Source organism: Cryptomeria japonica, chromosome 1, assembly GCF_030272615.1.
Source record: "Cryptomeria japonica chromosome 1, Sugi_1.0, whole genome shotgun sequence".
In the NCBI taxonomy this organism is placed as follows: domain Eukaryota; kingdom Viridiplantae; phylum Streptophyta; class Pinopsida; order Cupressales; family Cupressaceae; genus Cryptomeria; species Cryptomeria japonica.
This window is the reverse complement of record NC_081405.1, coordinates 187,191,469-187,197,568: the sequence shown is the minus strand read 5'-3', so window position 1 is coordinate 187,197,568 and position 6,100 is coordinate 187,191,469. Positions and strand designations below refer to the sequence as shown.

The window sequence follows — 6,100 nt, the reverse complement described above, 5'->3', positions numbered from 1 at the left end:
GTGAGAGTTGAGAAATACAACACCACAAGAGCCCAAATGATCTCTGCAAGCTGAATAACCTGTTACAAGTAGAAGCAAGGAAGCAATAACAAAAAAAACAAATACACAGAAAATATGCTCAAAAGATGAGAGCTCAATATTCACAAAAATGTGTAATGTGATAATCCATCAATACAATCAATGATACAAAGAAAACAATTAACCTCTAATAGGTCAAGGAACCCTAAAAAGGAGAACCTAGGCTTGCACATAATAATTAATAAAATAATTAATTATTATGCACCTAAAGTTAGCTTAAGTGTAAAAGAGATAAAGGGAACTTAAATAATTAAACAAATGTTGTTTAATTAATCAAGTAAAGACCCTAAATATTCTAACACTGAGAAACCATCGACCCTCCATTAAACCGTTGGCCCCCCTCTTTCAACTCTGTTGCCTCCCTTCGACTGCCTCCTCTGCCATGAACACCTGCACACACACACACAGAAAACAAAAGCAAAAGAAAATAAAATATGTGTTAAGTGATGCTTAGTAAAACCCTAACCCTATTTCGGGTTAGGGTAAAATAAAATAAAATAATAAAGGGGGAGTCATAAAGATATTAAAATAAGCCCTAGTTAGGGTTAGCATAAAAGATATTAATAAGAGAGGAAATAATAATAAAGGGGGGGAAAAGAAAGATCTTTTAAAATTTGAAATGGGGAATTCTCATTTGTTTAGGATATTAATTAATTTGGTTGACTCTTTAGGAATTATAATTAAAATTGGGTTTAATTATTTATTTAGTAATCTTATACTCATATTGGGTAGGTTTAATGAAGATGTTTTTAATGGGAATTTTATTTAGTTTAATGATTAAATATAAGTTAAGGAGGTAGTTTAATGTCAAATATTAAATATTTAATATTTAATGTTGGGGAAATTTATTTTGTCAATAAAATGAGGTTATTGGCTAGATTATTATTATATTTACTTTAGTTAATTTTTATAGATGAATTTAAAAACGTTATTACTATTGCTCAATTAATTATTTTAAATTCAATAAAATACGTGTTAACATTATTTTAAATAGTCCAAGAGCAATTAAATACTATTTGAGATAATTAATATCTCTTGATTAATAATTGGAGAATTATTGGAGTAAATTAATTAAATTAATAAATTAACATGTGACAACCCTTTTGGGGTATAATTAGTCTAGTTTAAATTGTGATGTTATAATGGTGGAGCTGATTAAATTAACTTTAGGAACCCATTCTTTTAACACTTGAGATAACCCATAGTTAGACAAAACTTATTTATCTCATCTTATTTGTAGAGAATTCAGTATTTTTATGTTGTTTAAAAAAACAAATTGTTGTTGCATTTTTGCCCAAAAGTTTGGGCATGACAATCTATGAGAGTAAATGTGATTTTATTTTTTTGTTGGCTCAATTTTATTTTATCTTGCAAAGCATTCATAAGATTTATATATGTTTTTGAATTTGATACCAAAAAACAATTTAATCATTTGTAGTAATGATAAACTATTTAAATTCAATTTCTATGTTGGTACATGACTTCACTAGTTTTCAAAAAGGGGTAAAAATTTATTAAATTTAGAAAGACTTACAAAACAAGCAGGAACCATAGCCTCGGAAAAAAATACAGAGTCTTATCCTCCACAACTAGTTGTTCTAGCATTTGGACTAAATCTATAGGCAAACATTGCCTATCTACAATACTCCAATCATGTCCTCAATTTGACGCCCTTTTAGCCAAACAATCCATAAATCTATTCCACTCTTGAGAAAAAAGAAAAAGAAAAGAAATATTTGAAAGAAGTATTCAACTAAAGCATCTATTGAATAACTAGAGCTAAGTGCCAATTAACACTATCCACCCACTATCCATTCAACATATTCAACAACACGTGAATTAAATTCACAAGTAATCCTTCTCCAACCAAGAAAAGAACTTTTCTCCATAGCACACAATATGGTGAGAGCCTCCATGTATATAAAATCCTTTATAAATAGAAATGTAGAACTAAACAAGCCCAAAACTATCATGACCAACACCTCTTATACCCGCATGACTAGGATTCCCCATAGAACAACCATTAGTATTTATCTTCAAAACACCTGGAGGCGGCGATGACCATTGCCCCACTTGATCAACCTTCCTCATAGAGTGTCCACATCTAATCCTATTAACTTTCTTAAAACCCATACCAAGAGAAGCATCAACCTTGTGGATAGCAAAGCTATCCCTAAAAATGTTACTATTTTTTCTTTTCTCTTATATGTTAGTCTAATTAGACTTTACATTATAGTGGTTAAATAGCTTTAAAAGAAGTCAATATTCTTCTATGTTTATATTAATATTTATCTTGCATTTATTTTGAAATGATTAGTCTCTACCTAGAGATATTGTATTATCATAATATATTTTAAATTGCATTTAATTTCTTGAAATATGATAAAAATCAGTTTTAGGATTCGATTTTAATGCTTTACAAAATTTTCTTATTATTTTTTCCACATTTTAACTCTATATAATGTCTTTGTGTTAAAAATATGGTTGATTTAAATAAATTTATATTCTTGTATAGTGGGAAGATTATCTCAAATACCTTACAAAGGAAGCTCAGTGGCTTGTTGATGGGTACATCCCATGTTTAGAGGAATATTTAGAAAATGGTGTACCAAGCTCAGCATATCACGTGACCATGTTGCAACCTATATTAACATTAGATGCAGTTCTTTCCGATAACATCCTTCAAGAAATAGATCATCCATCAAAGTTCAATGAACTTCTAAGCCTTACTCTCAGACTAAAAGGTGACACTAGAACCTTCAAGGTATGTAATCATTTTGCATTCATAAAATTAAATTTATATGTATTCCAAAAGGTATATGCAAACTAAATTTAGTTAATTTTAAGTAAAAAATAATTTAATAATAATTTTAATTCTTCATTTTTAAGGTTGAGGCAAATCATGGAGAATTAGTTTCAAGCATATCGTGTTATATAAAAGACCAACTAGGATCTAGTGAGGAAGAAGCATTGGATTACCTTAAAGATTTGTTCCAAAAGAGACTCAAAGAATTAGATTACGAGTATTTGAAGCTTGATAATGTTCCAACTATAAGAAAGGACCATGTTTATAATATTGCAAGAACTTACCAACTTTTTTATAAAGAGAGAGATGGATTCACCAATTCTAATAAAGATATAAAAGATATAGTCACTCAAATCCTTCTTGAACCCATGGCAATGTAATTTATTACCATGAAAGTAAAAACTAATGTCCTAATAGGTTTTCTCCTTTCTTTGTTTGTGAGAGATTTGCATTGTACATGGGTACCTAAAATGTCCTAGTAGCTGAGACCCACCCATGTATCTTTGCATCGTGTATCATTTGCATAATAAATTCATGTCCATGAGTTATACTTAAGAGGGGTGTTAGATGAGAAAATATTTAGTACCTTGTCAGGGTTTTGTATCTTGTAATTACCTAATGAGGAACATATTCACATGAATTTTAGTTAGTTTCTAGGTGGAATTTTATAAGTTATCTATAAAGGGGTCATGCAACCCTTATTTACTTTTAGTTATCTAGCTATTAATGCTTGTTTCATGTTATTTGTTCATACTACACACATTGTCTTTATAAGCAAGGTATATCATTGTATATTTCATATTCAACCAGTCATCCTTAATATACAATATATTATTGTCATTCTCTCTTGTGGAAGTGTTTTGGTCTTACAAGAGTTATAGGGGTGTTGAGGAGTCACCTATCTACTATTACAAAATAAAGACTATCTTATGAATTGATTAATTAATAAAATATTATTTATTTAACTAATCTTGCTATTTATGTTAATGATGTAATTTAAACACATATTACTTCAAACTTTTGATTATGTTATCTTATCTTCATCAACCAAGCCTAGTTTACCTTCCCTAGTACACAACATAGACACATAACTTAGTAGCATTGTTAGAAAATTATCACAAATATCTTTATTGATATTTCAAGTAAAGCATATTTAACTAATTTATTTATTAAATAAATTTTAATTTTCTAAAGTATTAAAATACATTCCATGTAAAATGCCTTGGCTTTATTTATATAAAAAAATAAAGTTATTATTAAAAAGAAAACAATGCACACAATTAGAAAAAAATTAGAGAAGAATTTCAAATAAAATAAATACAAATAAAATAATACTATCATAAAGTGTTCACACAAATTATCTTTAAAATTTCATCACCCAATTAGTGTATGAAACTGAAAGGCGCGCAATATACTAAGGGGAGTCAATGAATCAATATATCTAATTTTTACTCTATGTTAAATAATAATTACTATAAATAAATTCCCTAGTGAATAAACATGAATAACCAAATCTTCTTAACCTAAGTTCCCTAATGATGCAACAATTTAGAAAAACTAAATCAATAAACATTCATATACTAAACACTAGATAAATGTGGAAACCAAGATTGGAAAAAACCTATGGTGAGAATAGATACTTGGATCTATTTCTCAAATCTAGCCTCACAAAATAATGAATCACTTATGAATCACTTACATAGATTTAGTAGACACTAATCTACCAGATAACAATCCCTTTATGTACTATGAGAACCAACCCACTAGACACACAAATTGTTGGCCCAGTTTATTGTTGTATCAAAAGATTGATCTGTCAACACCTGATACAAACTGTACAGACATGGATCGCATGGGAGGCGGTTAGTACCTTGTCATGAATCCCAAGGGAGTGCTAACCATTTTTCCAACAATCTCCCACTCAACATTACTCGAGGGGATTCAAACCCATGACCCAATGCTCTGATACCATTTGTTGGCCCAGTTTGTCATTGCATCAAAATACCAACATGTCAATGCCTGATATAAACTATAGAGATATGGATCACACGGGAGGTAGTTAGTCCCTTGTCATGAATCATGAGGGGAATGCTAACCATTTTTCCAACACAAATATCATATGCCTAGTCTTGAGAAATATTTTAGTAACTAAGACCTCAATCTCAACAATATGAATGATATAATTTTAGAGCCTAGAACACACAACATGCCTCTAACCAAATTAGCCTTCGTACAATCTACTTTGCAACTTAAGATATTCTAATAGTGGTGCACATGAATCAAGAAATTACACTTTCTCATTCTCCAACTCGCATGATATGAACTTTTATTCTTAGAAGTATACATTCTTCATAAAGAACTCACATTGAAATGAATCTAGGACACACACATATATGTATCACAATTACAACTATAATTACAAGTCGACCTAATACATAATTGATCATTGTACAAGTCATCCACACAACATTTCTTCATCACACATGTAGTAAGTCAAGTTCAATTAGCCCATACATAAATAAATATAAGGGAACATGCCACACACTTCATGTCGGTTCCCCAGAATGAACATGGTGGGGTTTTATACTGCCACAGGGGCAGAAACCAAGTCGGGCCCTCAAATCATGTGTGGAGAGGCCAACTCTAGACTATTTAGAAATACTCAGAGACTTGGACCAACATATGACAAGGATCTTACGCTAACCCTTCTTCACTTCGGGCTCTGCAAAACCTTGGAGGGTGATCCCTTAATGATCCTGCAATCTCTACACCACACTTGCAGATGATATTCAAAAAAAAAAAGGTCTCACTCCTAAAAGGGGCTTAGAAAAGAGGGAAAATGCTACAAAGTGGCTATCTCTTAGTGATCCTCGACCTGCTTTGGAGCGTGAGATAATTTTTGACAAACAGTAACATATACAGAAATGAAAAGATATTCTGATATTAGCAATTTACAGCAAGTTGTCGATGAGTTATGAGTAAATAACTATTACTAGAAACAACTACAAGTCACGACCAGTGTCTTATCCATTGGGCGACTAAAACTGTAAAACATAAGATAAAAATATAACAAAGCATTAATCTAATAGTTGAAGATCTTAAGACAAAATTGCCTTACAATGTATCTCATCTATTTGTCCCAACCCAAAATACTTATCAGGATTCCATGTATAAGCCCCATCAGTCTGCAAATCATATCTAAGCAATTTAACTGAC

At 30.7% G+C, this 6,100-nt stretch overlaps 1 pseudogene; it reads left to right on the top strand.

Moving 5' to 3' along the window:
- The window catches only part of LOC131066137 (alpha pinene synthase, chloroplastic-like), a 122,235-nt pseudogene extending 118,971 nt beyond the window's left edge, over nucleotides 1–3,264 (top strand).
- The last annotated feature ends 2,836 nt before the right edge of the window (nucleotides 3,265–6,100 follow it).